This window comes from Cheilinus undulatus, linkage group 14 (genome assembly GCF_018320785.1).
Source record: "Cheilinus undulatus linkage group 14, ASM1832078v1, whole genome shotgun sequence".
NCBI lineage: Eukaryota > Metazoa > Chordata > Actinopteri > Labriformes > Labridae > Cheilinus > Cheilinus undulatus.
The window spans coordinates 12,919,965-12,947,635 of record NC_054878.1 but is presented as its reverse complement, the minus strand read 5'-3'; positions in this window follow the sequence as shown (position 1 = coordinate 12,947,635).

The window sequence follows — 27,671 nt, the reverse complement described above, 5'->3', positions numbered from 1 at the left end:
TATAAACACGAAGAAATAAATGTATGATTTGAAGAAATCAAATGAAACATGAGTCTGCTAAGTCATTATTTTTGCCTAATGAGTTCATAAAACTTTGATTGAACTTTATTTACACTTAGCGAAAGTCTTTGCGTTTTCACTGCCTCAGGTATTGAGTTGATATATCCAGAAAATATCAGCACTGTCCATCATCAAGAGATGATCAGAGGCGGTGTATTGTTTCCTTTGGTCACTGCTGAGCTGTGAATAAATAATTAGACAGCCAAGCCAACAAAGAAAAGACTATGGATGCCAAAAGTTCAAAAGACAAATAAATCAAATGAAAAAGGAAGAAATCCATCAACAGCAGCACTGACGCTGTCAAAGCTGTCAGGAAAGACACCTCTGGATTTCTTTTAAAGTTCAAATACTCACCTTTAATTACTGCTTATCCCTGAAGGTGCCACCGAGGGAGCAGACCTGAGACCTTTAGTCCGCTGCTTTGATGTTTTAAGTCCGGTATCTCTCCATCAGCTAGATTTTTAGCCCCAGCAGCAGCAATTTAAAAAAAAAACCTTCTCACTAAAGCTCTTAAAGAATATCTAGACCCCAGAGTTTTGGTCTAAGGCTCATTCAGGGTCTGTGTCCATGGCCCCCGTTTTCACCTCTAGCAGCACCCACAGCCTCAGTTTCAGAGCCCTTCTTACCAGTATCTTTCATTGCAAGGTTGTTAATGTAGCATCTAAAAGATCATGAAGCTATCCACCTGGAAATTACACCCTTAAAAAGATGAGTTAGGTCAATTCTTCTGGCACTGCTGTTGACAAAGCTGGTATCGAGAGAGAGAGAGAGAGAGAGAGAGAGAAGTGACATTTGCAAGCTTTGTTCCAAAAGTCAACCAAGAGTGCAGCAATAAAAAAACAGCAGACACCAAGCGCCCTTTTGCACTCAGGATACTAAGGGCTGAATATTCTTGACTGCACTGGTTTTGTATTGAAAATTAACACAACCAACCAGAGTTTACCTTCAGTTTTTTTGTCTTTGGCATAAAATTCTGGTAGTTTCCAGAATTTGAGAAATTGAGAACAACTATTAGTCATGTACTTTAGATCATTGGTTCCCAACCTGGGGTCCTGTGGGTGTGGGCACCAGAAATTTCAGGGGTCAAAAAAAAATTGATTCATAGCAAGTAAAATCATGATAAAACACTAAATAGTTCATAAAGAGGGCTTTTTGTATGTGATTCTGTAGGAATATTTTGTTTGGGTCAGTGTTAATTTTGGCAGCTATTTCAATTTAATCGTATTCATTAAAATGGTCTCACATTTTAATAATTTTTAATCTTTATAGTTTGAGATTTATTTTTCAAAAAACTTAAGTCCAGTTTTATTCAATTGTAGTCTTTACCTTTAGTCTAAACATTTATGTCCTTTTAACTGATTTAATCAGCTAAGGGCCTGACTTGTAGAATTAGAGGGGACTAGAAATAGTAAAAGAAAAATTTTCATTGATTAATTTCTGGTCATTAAATTGACATTTAAGCGCATGTCTGAGTTTTCTGTGGCAATTTTTCTAGGTTGACTGGCTGATAAATTAAGTTTTTAAGGATTCCTATAGTCACTCTCTCTCCTTAATTGAGTATCTAACCAAAATTAAATGATAATTTCCAGTAGTTTTGAACTTGTGAGTGTCACTAAGCTTTAGAAAATTAAGCTGATTGTTATAACAGTAGAAAATGATCTTAATAGTAAAACGATGTTTTTTGGACTGATGAGCTCAACTGTAACCTCCACTAACTTAAAAGTACAAAATAGAACCATCATGGTTTATTCAAAGTAATCCTGTAGAAAGAGAAAAGTGTTCACTCTGGGCAGTTTAGAGTTTCCTCCTATTGTTGATACCACTTCCAACAGCTTTGCTGCTGCTAGGCTAGAATAGCCAGAAAGCCCAGAGCAGCTTCAGGTAACTGAGATGGTGGTCTCATCATCAGCCTAAATGACCCATGCCTTTCTGCTTGACGTGATTCTGCGTTGAATTCAGTTCATCTGAAAATTGGTCACAGGTAGAATAACCCACTCATCAAGTCCACTACAACTCTCTGCTTGGCCCAGGTTCATCCTTTTCCCCAGCCACTGCATTGGTGTTATTGTCACTGAGCTATCAGTACCAATGATTAACTCAAAATCCTTTCATACCGTTGATTTTCCTGCATGGTTTTCAGTAACTCTAAAGAGACAGGCTTTGTTTGATGCTGCCCACATGAATATTCACCAGCTAAATTAGCCACGTGCTTTGTGACGTAGATAAACAGCCCAAGAACTGAACAGGAAGTAGTTTGTGGCAAAATGACATTGAGTTTATATTACCTTAACAACAAATCATTTAGGTATGAAGGTATATAATATGTAATTATTCACTATTTATTTCATTTTGGCAGTTAATATACTTTTCTGCCAAAACTGGTCTACATTTGAAACACATACTAGCGGGACATACTGTGCATTTTTTTCAGAACATGTCCTCCAAGCCGAGGTATATAGACCAAACATCACAAAATCCACCAATAGAGAACTATTGTTAACAGAAAAACTTAATCTGAGGTTCAACCCAGGTCTCATTTCCCAGCATGTGTAAAGAGACTCAACGATTCAGCTTCAAATAATTGAGCCTTAAGTTGTTTCTACCTTGAGAAAAAAAAAATGCCATCAGAACTTGGCAGGTAGGGTTGAAGGGAATAAAGGTCTTTAAGCAATGTCTGTTATTTTCAGATGAACTGTAGGAGCTGCAATTCATTAAAAAATAAGGACACGTACTTAGACCTTGCACACTGAGTCCAATAGGTTTATTTTTCTATTTTTTTGTGAAAATACAAATTGCACAGCCCAACATTCTCATTTTGATGAAAAAAAAAAACACAAGAAAGAAGATGATCCTTTAGCTCTTTCAAGTTGGAGCAAAAGCATACACCGTCTCAGTTAAGTCTCTTTGTAACATGGTCATGAGTGCTAATTTTGTCCTTCAACCATGATTTTCCAAGGTTGACATCCACATAAAACATGAGCAAAGCACAGTAATCGAAGTGAAGTTTAAGTGTGAGGAAGAGAGAGTGACAGAGAAGAAGCTGCTACTGCATGGAAAGACAAATCACCCATGTGTAGAGCTGTGAAAAAGTATTTTCTCTCTTCATGATATGTGATCATCAAACAAATGTTAATATAAGACCAACATAATCAGAGGAAATACAAAATGCAGTTGTCATGATGATTTCCTTACTAAGATAAAAAAATCAATCCAAACCTGGCCCTATGTGAAAAAGTCACTGCTCCCTACACTAAATAACTGGTGGTTCCACCCTTGGCGGCAACATTTATAAGCAAGCGTCAGTGATGACTGGCAATGAGTCTTTTAGATCACTGTGGAGGATTTTTGGCCTGCTCTTCTCTGCAGTACTGTTTTAATTCAGCCACACTGGAGGGTTTTCCAATATGAGTGGTCTTTTTAAGGTCAAAACACAGCATCTCAATCAGATTTAAGTCCAGACTTTGATTTACTGCTCAAAAACCTTTATTTAACCCATGCTTGACTTTGAGGTCCAGAACTGATGGTCGGACATTCACCCTCTGAATGTTCTGGCAGAGAACAAAAATCATGGTTCCATGAATTATGACAAGTAGCCCAGGTTCTGGAGCAGTAAAGCAACCCCAGACTATCACACTAACATGGCATTTGATTGTTGGCATGATGTTCTTTTTATAAAATGTTGTGTTAGTTTTACTCCAGATGTAGGGTTAGTAGGTTCAACTCTTGTCTTGTCAGTCGGCAGAATATTTTCCCAGAAGTCTTGTGTATCTTCAAAGAAGTTTTTGTGAAATGTGAGACGAGTTCTTTTTAGTCAGCATTGGTTTTGGCCTTGAAAATCTCCCATGGATGCCATCTTTGCCAGTCTCTTTCTTACTGTTGAATCATGAACCCTGACCCTAACTGAGTCAAGTGAGGCCTGCAGGTCTTTAGATGTTGTTCTGGATTCTTTTGTGACCTAGATGAGTCTTCAAGCGCTCTTTGAGTAAATTTAGTAGGCTGGCTACTCCTGGGAAGGTACAAACATGATCACAAAAAAAGATCTTATTCTTTTTAAAATGTGATAATTTTGTACGTAAAGAACAGACTCGGCGTGTAACGGCTTTTAGACGGGCTCATTAACACCTTTGTGCTGTCACCATCAGCCACAACATCAGACATTCTGAGCTGCTTTTGCAAAGTTGATATTTGCCATTATGTTCTAACCATTTAAGATAGAAGAAGATTGAAGATTGAAGAACCACCTAAATGTGAAATTTTGGTATATGCTCCTGTACACTGTAAAAAAAGATACACCATAACTAATCAATAAAATTGAGGCAACAGATTGCACACAATATGTTTATCTAGATCTAGATATATTTTTTGTGTTGACTGAACTTAACATTTTTAAGTAAACGCAGATTAATAATACAGATAAGTTTGACTTAATAAATTTGTGTAGAAGGTGCTAATTTTTTTTAAGAAAAGCCAACTAAACCTAGGTTAACCAGACTCAAATTAATGGAGTTGAATTAACTCAATTTTATCAATTTTAGCAGTTGCACAAAAGAAATTTGCCTCAATTCCACATATGTTTTTTAAGTTGACTCAACTTATTATTTTTAAGTAATTCCAAATTAATTTACTTATAGTTTTAGCTCAACAAATCAGAGGTATAATTATCATCATAGGTAACTGCTTATCTTATAATGTTAAATAGTACTCAATGATTAAGGTTTTTTTTATGTTATCATTTCACCCAAGGTGGATTAACTTATGCAATCATTTACAGCAGTAACTGTTGGCAATCCACTGAGCCAGTAACTTCAGTTCCACCAAGATCAATCTGCCATCCAATAGTCATTAACATTTACAATAGTAAGATTGCCCCATATAGGTGGGACCTCTTTAATTGAGAGGGCAACTTCACTCATGGTGCATTCTGTTTAATTATTTTATCTAACCCTTATTTAACCAGAAGAAAACCTCATTGAGATTAAAAATCTCTCTTTCAAGGGTGTCCTCGCCAAGACAGTAGCAGCAAACTGCGTGCATACAGGTTTAGTGCCCAAAGGCATTCTGGGAAAACTGCAGATTTGTCATAACTCAAATAATTTGAGTAATAACCAAGTGTTGGCTACGTCTTGATATCTATGGCTATAACCTTATAAAAACAGCTATATGTGTTCAAAAAATACTTAGAACAGAAACTCATTTAACTTCCTGACACAAGCTTCACCACCAAAAACAGTAAATCCCAAACAGGTGGGTAACTGCAGGGCTGAAAATGTCCTTGGAAAAGTGTAAATCCCAACCAGGAAAGAACAAAATGGCAGTTTCTCCCTGCACATGCTCAGACAGGGCAGTATGTGGTCCTCATTTGAACACAATTTTTTTATGTTCCTGGTACACATTTAAATCAACTAGCCTGAACACATTTTTAAGATTACTTTTACATATTTAAAATCACTTTAGTTTAACACAATTTTTTTTACATTATTTTAACACATTTCAAACCAACTTATTTGAACAAAGTTTTATTATGTTACTTTTACACAATTAAAATAAATTCATTTGAAATGGAGACAGCACATTTTGAAATTAGTCAAAAAATATAAGAAGGATTAAATTACACATTCAAATTAGTGAAACAAACTTAATAATTATATGTTATAAATACTAAGAGTCAAAATCTGTTTTTACAGTGTAGGAGACACTGGTTTGTAAGCAATCAGCTTTGTTTTATGAACACCATGGTTAATCTATGACATCCAGGTTATCACTTTACTTCCCACAATCCTAAAGGAGTAATATCCACACTCAGGTTTTGGATTGGTGCCTGCTGTTACCCATGAACTCTGGCTGTTGGCTGGTAAAAGAAGCTCAGCTTTGGCTCATTCAGCACACGGTAGTCATACACCCAGCCGTGGTGAGCTAACGACCAGCTGATCCCAATTCTTGCCTCCCAGCTCCCACAGCCAATCACAGCTCTTTCTCTCAACACAGCGGTGTATTTAAATATGACGTACTTCTCACTAATCCCTGCTTGCATGAATGCTGATTCTCCATGCTGCTCCTGGTGCTGGCAAAGCTTCACCACCTCCACCCCAGCCACCTCCATAGCATAAAGCTCGTTGCAGCCTCATTCAGATTCAAGCTATTGTGGATCAATTGCTTTTTAACTCATTTTGTTGTGTATAACACACATTATATGGGGTTTTCTAACCATGCGCCCCCTGTAAAGTCAAAGCATGCTGCATGACTAACCAGAGAGCATCTTTTGTGCAGAACCTTCCCCGCCAAGTAAAACTGCATTTTGCAATAACATTTTTAAATCTATGATGAGATTGTTCCTGAATGAACTAAAGTTAATAGTTGCTTTTTAATTACAAAGGATCTGACTAGGTTATTCAATTCTGAAACAAGGGCTACCAAAAAGGAGGCGGTCATTATTGAGCTAAGTGGTGATGAAAGCTGGCACCATATGCCATACACCTCCAGATCAGCCAATAGAAAAAAACAGTTGCAATTACTAGGCTTCAACCTGTAGACGGCAGTCACTGCGCACATTTCTACCACAATGTAAAACTTTTTTTTACTCAAACGTCAAAATTTGGACCTGAATTGATCAACAATAGTACTTAACACATAGACCTAAGACTTCAGGTGAAGAAAGGGGGCTGGGGGCTTATTTATTATTTAATCTGATTCCAAAGTTTGTAAGTTATTTATGAACATACCTGAGTTTGGCATGTTAAAAACAGCTATTTTCCTGAGGAGGAGGTGGAGACCAAAGCAGAGCAAAAATAAAGTGAACATTAGAGCTTTTAACGACAAATTAATTGTATCTGTATTGATATTTTATGAAATTGGGAGTAAAATTGCAAAAATAATAGCCTCCAGACAGCCTGATTAACTGCTTTAATTAATTTGGGCCTCAAGCCTGTCCTTTTTGTTTGCTTTTCAGGAACAATGGTTTTGTGTATTTTTAAGTATGATTTTCAATTGTAAAGTTTATACTTCTTCAACTTTCCTGTGCTTTAAAGACGTAGAAAAAGTTGTAAAAAAAGATGCACAGGCTGTATAGCTGAGATGTAATGGTGAATAAGAATCCTGCAAACAAAGCTGGAGTGAGTTGAAACGTACTTTTTCATGCTGTGTAGCCTTGCTGTGTGTGTGTGTCAGTGACGGTGTGTGTTTTTACCTCGGTGTTTATGCAGCACTGACAGCTCAGCTTATTAAATATGAGGACAAGGCTTCAAATAAAAAATCTCCGGATGGGAAAAGTCGCCTTTACAGACACGTCTTTGTACCGTGGGCTCACCAAGAACTCGAATGGTCTGTCCATTCTTTTTAAGTGCAATCAATTGCCATTGAAACGCCTGGAAAGTGTTCAATGCTAAATGTATTTTGGTCGGTATTTTTATTCAGGCGAGTCTTCTTGATCTCGGCTTCAAACCACCGCATTTTCTCCTCGGGGGCTTACAATGACTCGAATTCGGGCCAGGAAACCAGGAGCGACTGAGCACTTTCAATCACACGCTTGAAGACTTTTAAAAAACAAGATCAATCAATACCCACCTCTTAAAGTTAACTCACAAAATTTACTTTAATCGAATCCGTCACTCAGCCGCAGACACTAAGTAACCATCTCTGTAGCTCATCAGTGCCTGAATGCCAATGACCTGAAATCACCGACTTCAAACGGGCTGAGAGATAAACCTATAAAGCCAAAGACTGTCTTTGTGTGTCCTGAGAATGCCTCCTGCTCCACATTTCCCTGACCTAATTTCTCGCTTCACACTGTCAATAACTAAATGGTGCCGCCGCATAGAAATGAACAAAACGCTTTAATAACTCTTTTTTCATGAAAGAAAAGAGGAAAGCCCTCCACTAGTTTGGAAACGTTCCATAAAATGAAGACAAATGTCTGCAAACAACTGAGTGGAAAATTAATACTATAATTATAGTGATAATTAGAAAAATAACTTTTTCAAGACTGGCTGATCCAATTGTTCAAAGAGACATTAAGCCCAATTTATCTTGTTCAAAGATCAGGATTTTACTCTGGATGATACAGAGCCAAATGTGAGAAAATATCATGCTTTGGTGAAAAGCACCCCATTCACTCCAAAGTTTCTTTCATTTTTTGCAAATTCTAAACACTAAAAAATATCTTATTTGGAGAGTTGTTTTCTGTATTTTTCTTTTTTTTTTCTTTTTTTTTTTTACGTAAAAGGGAAAATAAAAAGATTTTCTTACTGTATAATAAAGAACCTCCTAAAATCAATAGGCACTGAAATAAATCTTTGGAACTGAGCAGCATTTTTTTTTTTTTAAGTTTGGATGGAAATTATTTTAATATGGCAGGAAACTGAACCGGCTTTTGTTAAATCTGTTATGCTTAATGCATTGTTCCAGCCAGTTTCTTGGGATGCCTTATTTTTCCTCCATTCTAATGCACTGTTACTTACTCTAAAAACTGTATGCACACACTGATAAAAGCTGCATTTTTACATTACTTTACACACAAAATGTAAAAGAACAGGAAATACCATGGGAAACACCTTGTTTAAAATCAGTCATGCTGTATTTGAGATTTGTGACACAACAGCCAAAGCTGCTGGAACCCAACCTTCCTTCTCTTTAGGTGAAAATCATTCTGTTTAAATCACAGCTATAGCTTCCATCCAACACCCAACACTGACATGTTTCAAGTTTCCTCTAAATTTGGGTATAAATCAATTTAAGTGACCCAGGAGAGTCTGAATATTCTTGATATTATGCAAAAAAATTAACATTGTGCAAGTCAACAGAGACAGACTTGAATTGCTGCCAGTGTTGTTCTAGTGATCAACAGGTGGTACCAGTGCAACACAAAAAAAGCAGAAACTAAAAAGTGGAAAGAAGAAGACTGTTAGTAAGGGAGTGTGGGTATTACAGTGTAGCTTTTAAAATATTTAAAAATGTAAACATCAAATGTTCTGTGGGAAATGAATCGCAGATATCAACGTCCTTACAGACTCAAACAATGTGTTCTCTGAGAAACCCTTTGAGGAATAAGAAGTACCTTAAAGGCAGTAGAGCCCCTAAGATATTTTTCCTACAATCTGTTCTTCTTGAAATCATATTTCATTTCAAGTCAAACTGAATTAAAACAGCAAATACATTTTGCATTTACATATTCAGATTCTACATATCCTGTTGGCTTAATTAAGACATTATGTGCAATAACACAGGCGTCCCTAAACTCTGTCATGCAAAGGACCCCTGGGATCACATTTTCCATTGTTTTCCTTGGAAGTCCTCGTACTTTACAATGACAAAAGTCAAACATACAACTTCTTAATGAATTTTTCTTTTAATCAGTATCAGTAAAACTGATACGGAAACTACTACTATGGGGGGGAAATACTTCATCATGTTTTCTTCATTCTGAATTCTTTATCAAAATATGCGTATACCATTTAAAGACAACCACACAGTGTTGCAAAAATCAAATTTTAAATGTGACCTTGAAATTACATTTCCATAAAATCTTTATTTCATATTACTTTGTTTTCAATCTATTTAGTCTTTAGAAACTGGATTTTGTATTTACTTGGGTTGTCTTTGTGAAATATCAATTAGGACATCTTGGTTTAATGAACATTTTCCATTTTAAGCCAAGCTATCATGCTAACACTGCGAGATCCAACACAAGCAGCACTGCCAAGACCCGCCCCACACTGTTTCTGATTGGCCAGTAACACATGGTTAGGCAAAGAAGAGGTGGAGAAGCAGAGGTGTTACTCGCAATCCATTGGTTGGTGAACTCTTATCATTTTTTTTCCTCTAGTGGCCTCACACTGGATATCCAGCATGGTGCCGGAGTACTTTAAGCCCTGCCTTGCATACACACCATCCTTTGCGCTTGACTTGTCAGCTTGATCTAACAGCACAAAAATGGTGTATAATATGAGTGGCGAGGGAGAATCCCAGTATGTGGGGAGACCTGAGTTTTAGAGATCGTGAAGGTTCTAGGGACTTTTACATAGACACTGCCAGACTCAATCACCCCAAAGTGATTCACGAAGATGCAAGGAGCAAAATCTGGCCAGGCAGGAAGACTCTTCAAGACGCGTTTGCATTCCCACTTCAACACAACAGGGAAGGCTTGACAGATCACAAGGTGTATCTGTGAATATATCACCAAACACCTACGGCTGTTTTCAGTGGTGGACAATGGAGGAAAAAATCAGCTATTAATAGAACTTTATTCATAAAGGAGTTTGGTAATATATAGATATAATATATTCTGAAAAATGGTTGATTCAAATCTAATTGTAACTGTTTTAATCCCCTTGGCTGACATCATTTCCTCTTATGTCAAACATCATCCTCCTGCATCTGACGGAAGAAAATAACTTACATAAAGGAGGTGGTTCCCACCCTTCTTCTTTCAGGCTTCCTTTGGCAGATGCAAAAATTATGTCAACATTGTTAAGATCGTGGACTCCATCGTAGAAGACAAGGTTATCCTTAGGGTGTTCATGATCTGTGAAAACAGTGAAAATACTCTGACCACCTGGCTTTATGATGCTGTTGTTTCTCAGTCTTTGGTTGTTTGGAGCTTCCCAGCAGCACACAAACACACAATACTCAGAAAGATACATAAAGCCTGTCTTCATTTTTCCTCTGTCCTTTGTGCTTCCTGTCTGACTCTGTTCAGGAGTTAATGTATTGTTTCTCTAATCCTCATAAGTGTGTTATAAAATCCTACTTGAGCCCCTTTTCCTTCAGGTGTCGGAGGTTCCTGCGCAGAAACAGGAGCCAGGGACATACATCAAGCCCTCCATTTCCTAACCCTTTCCTCAGTCTCTCCTGGTGACGGATATGTCTTGGAAAACAGATATAAGGTTGTAGCCAAAAACAGAATGACTTCCCAGCAGTGGGGCCTATACATCATTGTAAATAATTCACAGAAGTAAAGCTGGCTTCCTGGGGCCAGCACACGGCCGGGCCAACATGTGCTTCATCTTACTCACTGGTAAACTCCCAGAAGGCACAGCGTTGACCTGAAGAAGGCAGCGAGGGGATACCTTCCACCAGGAGAACATTACTTCTCATGTCTCTAAATGCAGTTTTCATTGGGTGACAAAAGTGACAGTGAAATTGGATTTTAGACTTCACTTGTTCTTTATGTGGTGTAAGTTTCAGAGTGTCATTTTGCTGAGAAGATTGCTTTAGTGTTCAGGTGAAAATAAATCCTCAACCTGTAGATACTCTACAAGTTTAGGATAGAGTTGTAGGCTAAAAATACACAAGATGAATGATGGGGATAAATGTTTCACCAAAACATTTTTCTCTCCAACAGCACATCTGTCTTTTTATACTTTCCAAAGGTGAAAAAAAATCTGTATAATGGCTTACAGCCCTGGGATACTTTCATAGAACAGAAATATGACTAGATTCAGGAAAAATACATAAATATCACAGGAACCAGGACAATTCAGAGACAGAAAATTGATCTAGAAAAAACAAATGAGTAACCAACACAACTGAAAATGTTCTAATGGCCAAGATTAACATTTTGGGTAATGGGCTAATATTTATGCTTTGAACCCTTTGGAAGCACTACATCTATGTTCTTCTTATTGCCAGACCTGTTGAATCAAGGAATCTCTTAAATAAAACCTGTCTGGCAAAGTAAAGTAGGCTGAAAGATCTCAAAAAGCAGGTTAAAGGTTTAAAAAGACATTTCTAAGTCATTAGAACCTCAGTGAACCACAGTGAGAACCATTACCCACAAATGGAGAAAACTTGGGATAGTGGCGAATCTTCCCAGAATTGGCCGGTCTACCAAAATTATTCCTAAAGTGCATCAATGACTCATCCAGGAGGTCACAAAAGAACCCAGAACAACATCTAAAGACCTGTAGGACTCACTTGACTCGGTCAGTGTTCAGGATTCAACAGTGAGAAAGAGACTGGGAAAAAATGGCATCCATGGGAGAGTTCCAAGGCCAAAACCACTGCTGATCAACAAGATCACAAAGGCTCATCTCATATTTACAAAAAAAAAAAAAAAAAAAAAAAAATTTGATGATCCTCAAGATCCTTGGGAAAATATTCTGCCAACTGATGAGACAAAAGGGGAAATTTTTGGAAAGTGTGTGTTGACCAACAGTCAAATGGGTGTAGTGTGATGGTCTGGGGCTGCCTCCCTGCTTCAGGACCTGGATGACTTGCCATCATGATGCAACCATGAATCCTGCGCTCTACCAGAAAATCCTGAAGGAGAATGTCCGGCCATCAGTTTCTGACGTAAAGCTCAAGCACACTCGGGTTATGAAGCAAGACAATGATCCCAAACACATCAGCAAGTCCACCCACATGTGTGATGTCTTTGTATCTGTAAATATATGGATGATACCTCCTAGTGTCCAACTCAAGGAAGTGCACTTTTTTACAGATAGATTAAAAGCTGATTAACTATCTGTAGCCGTAGGAGAGAGATTGATATTGTCCGTTCTTTTTGCTTTAAATATGTGCTTACTGGAATAACACATAAACAGGACTAATACTGCATATCAAGAAATTATTGAAGAAGTCATCCAACCAGGAGAACACTTTCTATTTTATATACAGACTTATGAATGGCTGAAACAGGCAAGATTAAGCTAACTTGTTTAGCCATTCCAATGTTTGTTTATATGTTAAACAACCCGTTTTTAATCTAGATATATCTGACACAACCAAAACAATCTTACAGCACTTCATATTGAGAGATATATCCTCACATTTTTCACAACAAAGTGGTTAATCTGACAGCAGATCATATCAAGCTAATAAACGTGTCATTGTAGCCTGTTAGCTAGTTAGCAGCTTGGACAGCTAGCAAGCTTTCATACGGTCTCTACTGCAAAAGTTCAATTTTTCAACGTTCTCACAGGATCTTCCAGACAAAAATTATACAGAGGGGATGAGTTTACCTAAGCGCATCAGACATCATGGAGATTTCTGTAGGAATGAACGGACTTCATGTCAACTTACCTCCATAACCATACATCTGTGGAAACGAGGCTTAGACAAAGTTTGGACTTAAATTTGATTGAGTTGCTGCGGCATGACTTTAAACATGCCATACCTGCTCAAAAACCTGGCTGAATTGACACAATTCTGCAAAGAAGATTGGGCCAAAATTCCTCCACAGCGATCAGAAAGACTCAATGATATTTTAAGCAAATGCTTGTTTGCATCAAGGGTGGATTAACCTAACACGCCAGATGGATTTGTTTCACACATCCATCGGGAAAACCTTCCATAGCCAGTGTCTGGGAAAGGGCAGAGCCTTGAAAAAGAAAAACTCAGAAGGTGACTGGATGAAGCTTCTGTCTGTCACATCTTTACGGGCCAATCAGAGCAACAAAACACATGACGTAGCCGCTACCAAGGTGTGCCTCTCCATAGAGAACTGCATAACGCGAACCATGGCGAATGACTTTTTGTCGTTTTTGAAAAGAAAACTCAATGCTGTTCTTTGTTGTTCTTTTAACAAAGAAATGTCGTCAAGTTCTGATAAAACTAACGCTATAGCATCATTCACGCTAATGTCTTCTGCCATATCTGCACCGGCCTCTTGTTGCTGCTTGCTTACGTCATGACTCTGCCCAAAGGTACTGCCCCTCAATGCTGATTGGTCAAGTCACTTTCTAACTGGGCCCAAACTGTTCAGATGGGAGCTTTGCAAGATGGATTCACCAGTGAGAAACAAAAAAACGGGCGAATCCATCTGCTTTGCAAGGTTAGGTTTGGATTGCTTTTTTCCCTTAATAAATGAAATCCTCATTTAAAATGCAAATGCATTTTGTATTTACTCAGGTTATCTTTGTCTAATGTTAAAATGTGTTTGATGATCTGACACATTTGACACACAAGTGTGAAAAATATGCATAAAAATAAATCAGGACGAGTGCACACACTTTTTCACATCACTGTAGCTTTACTTGTACCTCACAGAGGTTAAAGCTGCTGTGATGAACATTTGATTTGTTCGTCTGTGGTCAAAGCAGTACCTTGTTTGTCTTTGCTAATTTGGTTTAATAAATGCATGACTGTTTACTGACAAAAATATTATCCCACTGTCTTTTGAAAGCTTAACGAAAGACTCAGCCTGACTGTAAAAATCCTGTTTTGGCAGGGTGCTGTTACTTGTCTAGTCTAAAATTTACACCAGGGTATCATGAACAGGAATTAAAAAGGGTACAGCAGTTATTAGTGTATTTCTCATAATCTTGTTTGCTTTTAAATCCCCCATGAGGCTTCAGTATTAATTTCTATTTTTACCTAAGCAGCTAAAAACTCCACACAGAAACTTTAAGAAAAGATTAAAAAAGACGAAATAAGTGAAACTGTTTAGAAAAGATATAGAACCAGAGTGAAAGAGAGGAGTGACCTCTATAGAGCTGGCCTTTGTTTGGCCAGGCTGCATGTATTTTTCCAATCGCATTACCACGAGGAAGGAGACGCCGCAGGAGACCATTTTGGAGACCGTCTCTGCAGTGAAGCATCATTTTTAATTCAGGTGCCCTAACTTATTTTATCAGCTCTCAGGACTACTGCTGAGTAAACACTTTTAAAATTGAAGGTGAGAAAGCCTCTCTGGTTTTGAACATAAAAAATGCATCAACCGTGTGAATGTAGAACAGTATATCATTCCTGAAAAACACTGTGGCTTTCATTTCAGACCGCTACCCGTAGGATGCAGTAAACCAGGTTCAATCTGTTTTGATAGTGCATTAAAATTATGATTTAGAGCTTTTGCATATGTAAAAGAAAAAAATAGCAGCGCATTTCCTTGTAGTTTATGGTGTTAGTTACCTCTGAGTTTGCAGAGGGGAGTGTGTTTGTTTTTTGGTGCATCTCTTTGCAGCACATTCAATCCTTTTCACTGCTATAACCTGCTTGGCTTCTATTGATTTTCTCAAATAGCAACCTGCACTGTGGCCTTGCACCGAAGCCCACACACTGTTTGAATGATGACACCCTTAATACATCAACATGGCCAAGTGAACTGACCTAATACCAACAATACATGAGCTTCTCAGCCGTGTAATTTAGTCCTTTGTGTTTTATTCTAAACACTGCTTATCGACCAAGGATGCATGCAGAGACGGAGGATGTCAAAGGGTCCTACGCTGAATAAAAGTAGTCTGATGTCTATTTCTGTTCCATAAATGTGTCTGCTTTCTACGAAGATTGGACAAGACTGAGTGTTTGGACACATATCACATCAGTTTAGCATGACCCAGACTCTGCTCCCATTATACATCGTCTCCAATCTGTCATCATGAGTCACTGTTGTAGAGTCGAGCTTTTCAACACTTAGAAACAAAGAAGCTAAGCTGCATAATCTAGTTAAACACTTAATAGCCCAAACATTCAAAGTACACGAAAGTTCATCAGTAAGTCTGATTCTTGTCAAGGTTTCTGCTTGTGAAAAGGAGTTTTTTCCCTTTTGCTACACAAGAGCTTACTCAAAGTAGATAAATGTTGATAATGGTTCCTTAAGAGCAAATTACTTTAACATTTTAATGAACTGTGCTTAACTACTGATGCCTGAATCAAACATGCATTGGTACAATGTGTCCTGTTCCATTTTCTTGCGAGAGTGAAAGTCATTTCAGACTGGATGCATGGAAGCTGTGTAACACCTGAGTCAGGGTTTGGTTTTTGTGTCAGTGTGCATGTGAACAAGTCAGGGATTTCAGACTGCTCAATCTCATACGCATACAATCACATGCAAGTTGCAAGCTCCTCTCAGCCATATCAGATGTAAATATGTTGAATAGAAATACATTTTCACCCTGTCTTTACAGAAACAGCACCTATAAAAGTATTCACCCCCTTGGATGTTTTACCCTTTTATTGATTTTATAAATTAATCAAAAGTATTGTCAATTAAATAATGTAAGGTAAAGTAAGTGAAGGCATGAATATTCACCTCCTTTAAAAGCTCCAGCCAAGTGGTGCCACTAGTCTCACAATTAGTTTAATGGGGATCACCCGAGTGCAGTGAATTTGTCTCAAGTGATTGACAGCTCTTTCTGAAAGGTCCAGTTACTGGTAAATCAGTATTCCTGGCTACCATTGCACCATGAAGACAAAGGAACACTCCAAGAAACTAAGAGAAAAGGTTATTTAAAAGTATAAGTCAAGGGATGGACACAAAAAAGTTCCAAGTCACTGATCATCCCTCAGAGTTCAGTTAAATCCATCATCAAGAAATTAAAGGAATATTGAACGTGTAAATCTGCCCAGATCAGACTGTCCTCACAAACTGAGTGAGCGTGCAAGAAGGAGACTAGTGAGAGAGGCCACCAAGACACCTATGACTACTCTGAAGGAGTTACAAGCTTCAGCAATCTAGATGGGAGACACAACTGTAGCCCTGGTTCTTCACCAGTCAAAGCTTTATGAGAAAGTGGCAAAGAGAAAGCCACTGTTGAAGAAAACTCATATTAGCACTCAACTAGAGATCACGAAAAGTCATGTGGGAGACTCCATGGTCTAGTGGAAGAGAGTTCTTATGTCTGATGAGACCAAAATATGGCTTTTTGGCCATCAGACAAGGCATTATGTTTGACACCAAACACTTCACATCATTACAAACAAACACAACATCGACACTGTGAAGGACAGTGGTGGCAGCATCATGCTGTGGGGATGCCTCTCGGACCTGGCTAGTTTGTAACAGTAGAGGGTAAATTGAATGTGGTAATACACTGGAAAAACAAAAAATATGAACATTTAGAGCTGTACTGTGAGAATTCACCACATTAAAAATGAACTAAAAGTTCAGCTGGTGTTAAAATCAAACTAGATTATGTCAGAAATCCCGGCGCGCTGATCTTTCAAAATAGGCTGCAGCCTGAAGTTTTACAAACACTTTCAGTAGCCACTGAGCGATGTTTTCACAAGTTACCCAAAGTAAGAGGTAGATGAATAACTAGTTACATTACAGAAAACCAGCTAATCTAAAGCTTCGTATTCACAAAACTTCAGCAATAATTTAGTTTCACATCCATCATGGATAGACCAGGATGATGTGAGCCTTCAGGCTCTGCTATGTGAACTTAAAATCAGGTCCAGATAAATGTCAGGAAACTTGATTTGTGCCCACATATCAATATCCACAGACAAGGAAACAGTTTGGATCTCTGTCAAGTCCAAATATCCCAGATTTTAGCAGATACTATTCTGTTTGTCTCCCATTTTTGCTGCTCCTCACAAAGGTTTCCGTGATTTGCAGCCCAGAGACGAGCAGCTCTGTCGCGTGCTGATGTGACATCAGTGCAACCCCCAATTGTCTGTGTAGCTCCACCTTTTTGGGACTGATAGGTAAGATTGGTAGCCCTACAGAAGCGTGCCAAAAAGTGGGAGCGTACGGGTCGGTATTTTGTGACCCTTTCCAACTTTTGCTGTATTGAAACACAAAAAAATGCATGCCATTCTGCACCGAACTGAACCGGACGGCTTGTGGAAACGACCTATATGTAACACAAGCTGGATCGGCAGCTGTTAGCATGTGAATACACCATTCTTCTTCTTAGGCTACGTTTACACTGCAGGCCTTGATGCACAATTCTGAGTCTTTCTCAGATCTGATTTTTTTTGTTTGGCTGTTCACATTGCCATCGAATTCCAAAAGATCACATAGGTATCTCATTTAGAACCACATTTAAAAGTGGTCTGACTCTGATTCAAAAAGGTCAGATTCAAAGTGACTTGTGCTGTTCACACTATCAGAAAAAATATCAGATAGCAAAAAAAAAAACAGTTTCCAGTCACTTTTTAATTAATTTGTTCTGATCCAGTTCTGATAACACTGCAGCTATAGCGGCAGCCATTGTTTTATCATGCAGTACAACTAAACCATGTTTGCAACTACTGCCTCTTTCTCCTCATATACCACTGATTAGTCTGGCCATTCTCTGACTGGAGCAAGCGTATCAGCTTGAAGCTTTGCAAGATGATATGGCTACTCTGCAAGGTTAAGCCTCTGTACAATACAAATAGGAATATCTTTTATTATTGGGCCAAAAGCTGTTTGTCCCTATAATTGAACAGCTGTAAATTATTGAAATCTTAATTAAGCTCTACGGAAAAAAAACAAAAAAACAACTGAGTGAGTCTAATTGATTTATTAATTAAAAATGTAATTTTTTTCATATGATGCTAAATTAAAGCATGTAAAATGTATTACTATTTTTTACATTTTGAATCAGACAGACTTTTTTTTATGAAGTAGCTTCCTACCGTAGAATGATTCATGTTTTAACTTTTTGCTGATGAGGACCAGCATCTAAAGTACACATAAACCTCAGCTCTCCTTCTTTAAATATCCCTACACATTGTTAAATCCGCACAAGGCCTTTCTATCTCTTTTAGCCCGGCTTTAAGCTGACTTTAGCTGACACATCAGATCCATGGCAGTGATACCTTTTGGCTGTTTTGACATAGGGGACCAAGATTGTTTTGTGCAGAGGGTGTGAGGGCTAGTCGGTCATTGGAGCTGGGAGGATTTATCACTGCATGCCTGCTATTGATTTATACCCAAGCTCAGGTTTGTAACCCCCCCTCCACCTCCTGCTCATTCCCTCTGCAGAGCCTGTGGCCTCTGTGAGCCCGTCCTCTGGGTGGTATCGGCTCCATAGGATCGTCTAATCCCTCTGGCTGATATACAGTAACCCTGCCTTGTTGTATAACATTGATTGCTCTGTAATAACAAGTAAAGACTGTGTCTAGTCCTGTGGCGAATTGGATGCACTGACTGTTTTTCTTTCTCATAGAGAGAATGAAACCTCATGGCAAGAGTGAAAACTTTTGAAATTGCGTTTTTCATAATGCAGTCAAGAAAGGCTGATTTGAATAGCACAGTGTCTTAAAATATTCACAGTTTTTTCAGCCAGGGATTATTTCTGAGGAAACAAGTATTAACTGCTTAAAAACCCAAACACATACAGCAGAAAACTCGGCTGGTGATGGGAATAAGGCCACTTTTCAATGAGCCAGATCACTTGGCTAAGCTTAGTAACGAGGGCTCCTAAAAGCTCAAAATTGATGGGTTTTTAAATTCATTGAAATGCAGCAGATATACTGACCTTTGATGAGTGGGGGTGTGCACATATTTTACCTTATGTTTTAGTAACTCACCTTGTCTAAAAGTGTGCCTCAAAGTACCACAGCTGTCCAGTGGTAGTGAGGATACCTGCAGGATTCATCATCTTTCAATCCACTCGGCCACATAGACACTTGATTTTCTTTACTGACACAGCCAATCTGAGTAGACACTGTATGGAAAAAAATATTCGTCCAACTGGCTGTTACACCTACAGACTGTGATTTTATGTGGTTTTCAGCTTCATGGCTGAGTTGCTGTTGTTCCTAAATGCTTCCACATTCCAGTAATATCACTTACAGTTGACTGTGGAATATTCAGCAGGGATGAAATTTCATGAATCATTTATTGCAAAGGTGGCATCCATCACAACACCACAGCTAAAGTCACCGAGCTCTCCAGAACAACAAATGTTGGCAAATGGAGACTGCATGGCTAGGTTCTTTATTGTATACACCTGCGGCAAAGGGTCTGATTAAAACAACAAAATTTAATAAATAACAGGTGTGGCTAGTTTGTCCATATTGTGTATATTCTGAGAATGTGTGAAATACTATAAAAAATGACATGGCCCTTGTAACAGAAATTTTCTATTTTCCAAACTGAGTTATACAGGAAATCTCTCAGGACCTTTCAAACTATTGTAAAGATTTGAAAATTACGTATGTCATTCCGAAGTCCAGGGGCCCCGGATGGAGAAGGCCCTGTCACCTTTAGTTGAAAGTCCTGACTTTGGAAAGACCAGGAGCCCCCCACCTAATGATGTAAGGGTGCAGGCTGGCTAGGGGGTTAAAGTTCTGCAACATATTTTGGAGCCAGACCCTTTGGTGCTTTAAAAGTAATGAGTAAAATCCTAAAATCAGTTCTAAAACTATCAGGAAGCCAATGTAAAGATGCTAAAATAGGGGTGATATGATGTTGTCTGTTAGAACCTGTTAGAAGCTGCATTTTGGACCAGTTGGAGGCGGGGAAGAGCTTGAGTAAAATGTGTAGGTGTGAATATTTAAAATACACTACTATAACTAATGTTTTTGGCAATCCACTGACACTTCCCTATATTGTTTGGGAGAAAAAAAAACAGCCCACACTGAAGTTAAATCAACTGTACACTGATGCATATCAGTCTCTTTGTGGTTGTTTTTTGCTCTTGTCTTCATTGTATTAATATTTGCTAAATTTATCATGCCATCAGTGACTTTCCGCTCTCAGAAATGTCACAAATATTTGAGAAAAATGCCCAAAATACCCTCCCAAAATTTCTTGGTTTATTTCAGGTGATGCTGGAATCATAATTAGATACCTCTGATGGATCTCATGAATGGAGGAGTGAAGTGTCACATCCTTGACAGAGCTGAATCTGACAGCTGCTGCTGCTATCACAACTATACATAAACTAGAGGGACAATTAGCTCCCTTTGATTACATTCCATGACACTCGGTGCATTTCACACCAATATGGAACATGAGCACAAACAGAACTCATTGGCCGTGCTGCGATCATATAATTAGGCACACCTGCTGTCTGATTACTCACACCTGTTGCTGTCTAACGAGGTGGCGGTAGAGTGACAGCATCGATTAGGATTCACAGCGGTGGATTCTTCTCCATCCTGTGGCGTCTCACGCAGTTAGGTAACCTGTCTCTTCTGCCAACTCTGACCCCGGGAGTTAACACCGTCGATATTTTCATTTTTCATGTCCAATAAATGTGTCAGACATTTAGTGTCTGAGCGGCCGGTCGTCCCTGACCCCTGTCTGCTGTCATGAACGCCGCCCACAGCATCTCATTTGTCCTGTCTCTTCTATTCACAACAGCGAGGCTGTACTCTGGCAATACTTATGTTTCAAGTGGACCAACATGAGGAAGTGGTGGGCCGTCATTGAAACATTTCAAAGGAGAATTTAAAAAGAAAATAAAGGGTTTTATTCCAGTAACAGTTTTCCTCACCAATTATTCTGCATGAACACATGTGAGGGACATGCTTTATCATGTTGAATAAATACCAAAAGCCAGTGTGACCCCCCCCCCCCTTTTTTTTACAGGCTTCAGCTAGAAGTTGTGCAACTTCAGTAGGTTGACAATTAAGTACAAGTGTTTCAGAAGCACTGCAGAAAGCCAACTGGTATTATAAGAAAGGCTAATAACTCTTCTACAGCCCCAAAAAGATGATACGAGCCCTGCTCTCATTCTGAAGCTGATTCTTGTTGCTATAACTTGTTGGAACCATGGAAGGAAGCTTAATGGATAACCGCTGCATATTTCTGGGTCTGTCAGACATCAGAATCTGATCACACACCAATGAAGGACACACAATTCTGCTCCCATCTCAAAAAGACGATGCAAGCTCTGCCTTCCTCTTGAAGCCGAATCTTGATGCCACAGAACTCTTTACTTGCTGGAACCATGGAAGGAACATTGATGGATAACTGCTCCTTACTTCTGGATCTGTTTGACATCAGAATCTAATCACACACTAAAGAACGACACACAACTATATTTCAACCTCAGAAAGACAATACAAGCTCAGTTGCCCTCCTGAAGCTGAATCTTGACGCCAGAAGAGTTTTCACTTGCTGGAACCGTGAAAGAAAAAGTAAATGGATGGACATTGGACTGTTGGACATCAGAATCTAATTACACAGTGAAGAGGACATGCAACTCTTTTCCTACCTCAGAACGACAATACAATCTCTACTTTCCTCCTGAAGCTGAATCTTGAAGTCACAAGACTTTTTACTTGCTGGAACCATGGGAGGAACATAAATGGAGACCACTGGATACTTCTGCATCTGTTGGACATCAGAATCTGATCACCGACCGAAAAAGGACACAAATATTTTTCCCGCCTCAAAAAGACAATACAAGCTCTGCCTTCCTCCTGGAGCAGGATCTTGACGTCACAAGACTTTTCACTTGCTGGAACCATGGAAGGAGCATTAATGGATGACTGCTGCTTTTTTTGGTGTTGAACATCAGAATCTCATCACACACTGAAGAAGGACACACAACTCTTCTACCATCTCAGAAAGACGGTACAGACCAAGCCCTCCTCCTGAAGCTAAATCTCGATGCCACAAGACTTTAATTTGCTGGAACCATGGAAGGAGTATTAATGGATGGCCACTGCTTACTTCTGGGCCTTAATTAAATTACACCAAAGAAGGACACACGACTCTTCTTCCAACTCAGAAAGACAATCCAATCTCTGCCCTCATCCTGAAGCTGAAATTTCATTTTCAGGTCTTTCACCAGAAATGTTTGGTAGGGTTCAATGTTCTGGCTGGGCCATTCTAGGATGTTCACATAGTTGCATCTAAGCCACTCCTTTGTTGCCTTGGCTGTGTGCTTAGGGTCATTGTCATGATGGAAGATGAACCTCTGGCTCAGTCTGAGGTCCTGAGTGGTGCAGGACAGGTTTTCATAGAGGATATCTCTGTACTTTGCTCCATGCAGCTTCCCCTTGACCCTGACCAGTCTCCCAGTCCCTGCTGCTGAAAAACAGCAGGGACTGGAAGACTGGGGGTACTGAGTGTAGATTAATGAAACAAAAAGAATTTAAATGGCTGTAACATCAGACTGCAACATGACAAGACTGAATAAAGGGGAAGGGGGTCTGAATACCTTCTGAATGCACTGTAAATCTCTGCCTCTCAATTTTTACTAAAGTTATCAGCTTAAAGTAAGGTTTCTGTGGGAGGGAGTGAATTGAGGGAAGGGGAAGGGAGTGAACGAGTGAGACGTGATCAGCAGAGGCTGTTCTGACTAATTAATCACCCAATTAAATGACTTGGATTGATGGAAAAAAAAAAGCAAATTATTCCTGTCCCCCTTAAAATAATGATGGTCTAAAGTTTTGGCATCTGTGTGTAAACGTAAATAGGACAACATGAGCTTGTTTTTCCTTTTTTTCTATTTTTGTACAAAAATTGACTTAGTGTGCAGAGGCCTTTAGATAAAAGTCAAAATAGCTGTTGAATTAATATATACTGGTTGCATCATGTTGGAAGCATGCAATGATTTAGGTTCAAAGTGCTTCAATATACCAGGCTTCACTGTGTCCTCTGCTCCCCTTCTGCAGCTGTTTCCATAGGAAAATCTGCAACCTTCCTAACAAATAGGTCCAATTAGCAGAAATAATTCACAGTGAAGGGAACATTTCCATAGAAATGGAAGTGAGACAAATTTAACGCGGCTGCATGAATCACAGCAGCACCTGTTAGAGGTTTTCTGCTCTGTGAGTCTGTGACATTTAAGTCTTCTGTCATTCTTTTATCCCATACTGTGTTTTTTTCTTCAGGGTTTCCTTCATGTGGAGGATTCAGTTCTGCAGATTTTCTGAGTCTGCCTACATTTTTTTTGTATTCTACAGCCTTTCTTTATTTACCCAGGCTGTTCCAGTCTTTTATCTTTTACCTCAGTTGATGCACAACTGCCACAAACAGTACAGGTGGTTATAGACGAATCTCACTCTTTGAGGCTAGAATTACAAACATTTTGGAAGAAAATATTGATATTAAAATAATATTAATTAGACCAGATAGTACTTGTGCAAATTATCTTCTTAGAGCAGTGTGTTACAGAAAACAATCAGAGCTAGGTTGTGTTTCAGATCCTCAAACAAATTTTGATACTGGTCAAAGATAACCTGAAAAAAATACAAAATGCTGTTTTTAAATGTTGATGTAATTTATTAAGGGATTAAAGCTATCCAAACTCACCTGGCCTTACATAGAAAAGTAATGCCATCCCCAGCATCATGAATTAACTGTAATTAACCACATTTTTTGGAAAGCTGAGTACAATTTCTCTAGCCATAGCCTGGCCTGATTTTTGCCAGACCTGTTAAATCCAGAAATCCCTTAAATAGACTTTGTCTGACAAAGTGGAGTAGGCTAAAAGATCTTAAAAGCAACACATCATGGTGCCATTTAAAGAAATTCAAGAACATATGAGAAACAAAGTCATTGATACCTATCAGTCTGGAAAGGGTTACAAAGCCATTTCTAAGGTTTTGGGAATTTAGCAAACTTACAGTGAGAGCCATTATCCACAAACGGAGAAATCTCATCCAGGAGGTCACAAAAGAACCCCAAAAACCATCTAAAGACCTCAATTGACTCTGTTCAGGTCAGTGTTCATGATTCAACAGTAAGAAAGAGGCTGGGGAAAAATGGCATCCATGGGAGAGTTCCAAGGCCAAAACAACTGGTGACCAAAACGAAAACACTCATATCATCCCTTATTTGACAAAAAAATATTCTAATGATCCCCAAGACTTTTGGGAAAATATTCTGTGATATGAGGAGACAAAAGTTAAACTCTTAGGAAGGTGTGCATACCGTTAGACCTGAAGGAAATCTAACAGCATTTCATGGTAGTGTTAGTGTGATGGTCTGGGGCTGCTTTCCTGCTTCCTGGATCACTTGTCCAGCCAGTTCATGACCTCAAGCATGCGTGGGTTATTCAGCAGGACAATGATCCAAAACACAACAGCAAGTCCACCTCTGAATGGCTTAAAAAATAATTTGAAGGTTTTGTAGTAGCCTAGTCAAAGTCATCACCTTAAACAGGCTGTTCATGCTGGGAAACCCTCCAATGTAGCTGAATTAAAACATTCCTGCAAAGATGAGTGGGCAAAAATTCCTCCACAGATCGCCAGTTATCACAAATACTTGCTTACAGTTGTTGAAGCCAGGAAATCAGGAAGGTGGTAAATACTTTTGAAAGCACTGTAAATAATACTGACTGTTAAATGATGACAAGGATACATTCTTATCCACAGACTGATTGTCCTCAGACAATGAATTCCAGTACTGAACATCAGCTTATGTTACATATTTCTTTTTAAATGGATCAAGATTGCAGCAGTAATGCACAGCCTGCAGTTTCTGTTTGCTGTGATGTTGCCCGCTATCACAACATGTCTACAAATGTAAATATTGACGGGACTTGCAGCTCCCAGCTGAAAACACGGCTTACAGACCCAACATATACCCTACAGCCTTTGGTCTGCCGCCTGCCATGGACCAAAGCTTTGTTAAGTCACCTGTCAGATGAAATTACTGCAGTGTCAGTCGCCCAGTGAGGTGACGGCAGGGATCCTGGGCCGTGCAGGCGCCGAGGCCCCGCGTGTACCCGCAGCGTGTTATGGGGATATCAGGAGGGGGGATGGCGGTATCGCGGGGGGCACATGCTGTTAGGTCTCACTGAGACACTTCCACAGATCAACTCTCACCCTCGTTTTATGGCCATAATCCAGAATGACACTTTAAAAGGAACACAGTGGCTTCATTAGTGCGCTGACAATGCGGCCCTATGGAGTGCTAATGGTGAGCTCTCATAGGCTTGGCAGTGGGGTAAAGAACTTTAATCAGTGTCTCTCAGGTACTGTCGTTGCCAGGGATACTACACTAAAGAAAGCATACAAAAGGACTAATGGTGTCCTGTTGCGAGACTTGGCTTCAGGACCACATTTTGGTTCCAACATTCAGATTTATGGAGTCCAGAGCTGCAGAAGAAATTAGAAACACACTATGAGATATATTGAGATTATAAATAATGATAAATTGTTGCAGGGCTATGTTTTAATACAGTGAGGTCACAAATATACTATGAAATAATAATTAGACCTCAAGCCAACTATTCAGCGTTTTGTTTTGCGTAAAACTCACAGCTTTACCCCAGTGAATCGCTCATTTACTACCATCTCTCTGTTATATTTCAAATATTAGATTTATTCTCAGATTTGACAACCGTTGTTCACTTAATAGCTATCATATATTTTGTCCTGAACACAATGAGAGCCCTGTTAGGCTTCCTGGCTTTAAGTGAAAACAAAGGTATTTGAAGTTTAACCAACAGTTACCTTCACTGTTTTGACTAATTTCTTTCTGTTTATTCTTGAGAAATGTATTGCAATTTCCACCCAAAAACATTAGAAAGTATGAGAAAATATCCCTTCCTGTTTCTAAAAACCCCTATGATGATTTCAAATATCTTTTTAGTCAGAAGCAAAGACCTCAACCTAAGCATGTTATGTCTCCTGCCATTTAAGATATATGAAAAATACTAATTCAACTTTTAATAATCCTGACTTCACTCCATAACAAGCAAATAAATTTACATGGAAAGAAAAATATTGAGGGCACTTTGAATTGCTCTTAGAATAAACTTAACTTACCAAAAAAAATGTCATACATTGTTCAGAATGGCACTATTTTCATAGATTAAATGATAAAAATGTTTGCACCAGCACTGATCATGCAATGAGAATTCCATTGGTGCATCTTGTTGAGATTAAGATCATTTACACTTCTTTCTGTGATGTTTTTTCTGGGTTGAAAAACCTTACCTTAATTTACTTGTGGTAAATTAAACTGATTTGACTTGATTTGGAAACGATTACATCTCTTTATAGGAGGCCTCACAGCTGACTATGCATATCAGAACAAAAACCAAGCCATGAGGTCAAAGGAGCTGCTACAGAGCTCAAAGACAGGATTGTTGACAGGCACAGATTTGGGGGGAAGGATAAGAAAAAGTCTGTTGTACTTAAGGTTCCCAAGAGCACAGTGGCCTCCATAATTCTCAAATGGAAGAAGTTTGGAACAACCAGGACTTTTCCAAAAGCTGGTCGCCCAGCCAAACTGAGCAACAAGCTGACCAAGAACCTGATGGTCACTCTGGCTGAGCTCCTGAGATCATGTGTGGAGATGGGACAAAATCCCAGAAGGACAAACATCACTGCAGCTTTCCACTGATCTGGGCTTATGGCAGAGTGGCTTGACAGAAGTCTCTCCTCTGTGCAAAACACATTAAAGTCTGCTTGGAGTTTGCAAAGAACTCCATGTAACAGCCAAAAAATCTTGGAGTGTGACTGGATGAACGTTCCTCCTGTCACACTCATTAATGGCCTCTCAGAGCAAAAAAAAACTGTGTCATAGTAGGCGTGCAACACTGCTAAAGAGTTAAATTAAACTCTTGCTGAAGCCAGTCAGGACCAAGGTTATCAAAGTTTTGTATTTTTCATCATTTTTATTTATTTATTTATTTGTTTTATTTTATTGTTTTGATTGTTTTTTTCTTAGCTGCTGATTTGCTTAGTGTTTATTTTGCATTCTCCCTTGTTTTAGATGAGTTTAGGCAAGACCCATAAGGGCCGGAAAGAGTAAACATCATTCAGCAGTAAAAATATATTCAAATAAGCTACACTTTAATTTATTTGGTTTAACAAATTCAATATTTGAATACAACTCAAGATCTAAACTTGCTGATGATGATGGCATCACGCAGTGACAGATAACTCCCCTTGGGGGGCAAGAAGGGATTTCTGCATAGAGAAATGCTGCCAAAAAGGCCATGATTTCATCTGTTTACACTATGACAAGTTTTAAAAGTGCAAAAGCCAAAAGTAGTTAAATATTTAGGCAAAAAGGTTTTAAAAGCCACAAAGGAATGGCAGGAGGCATG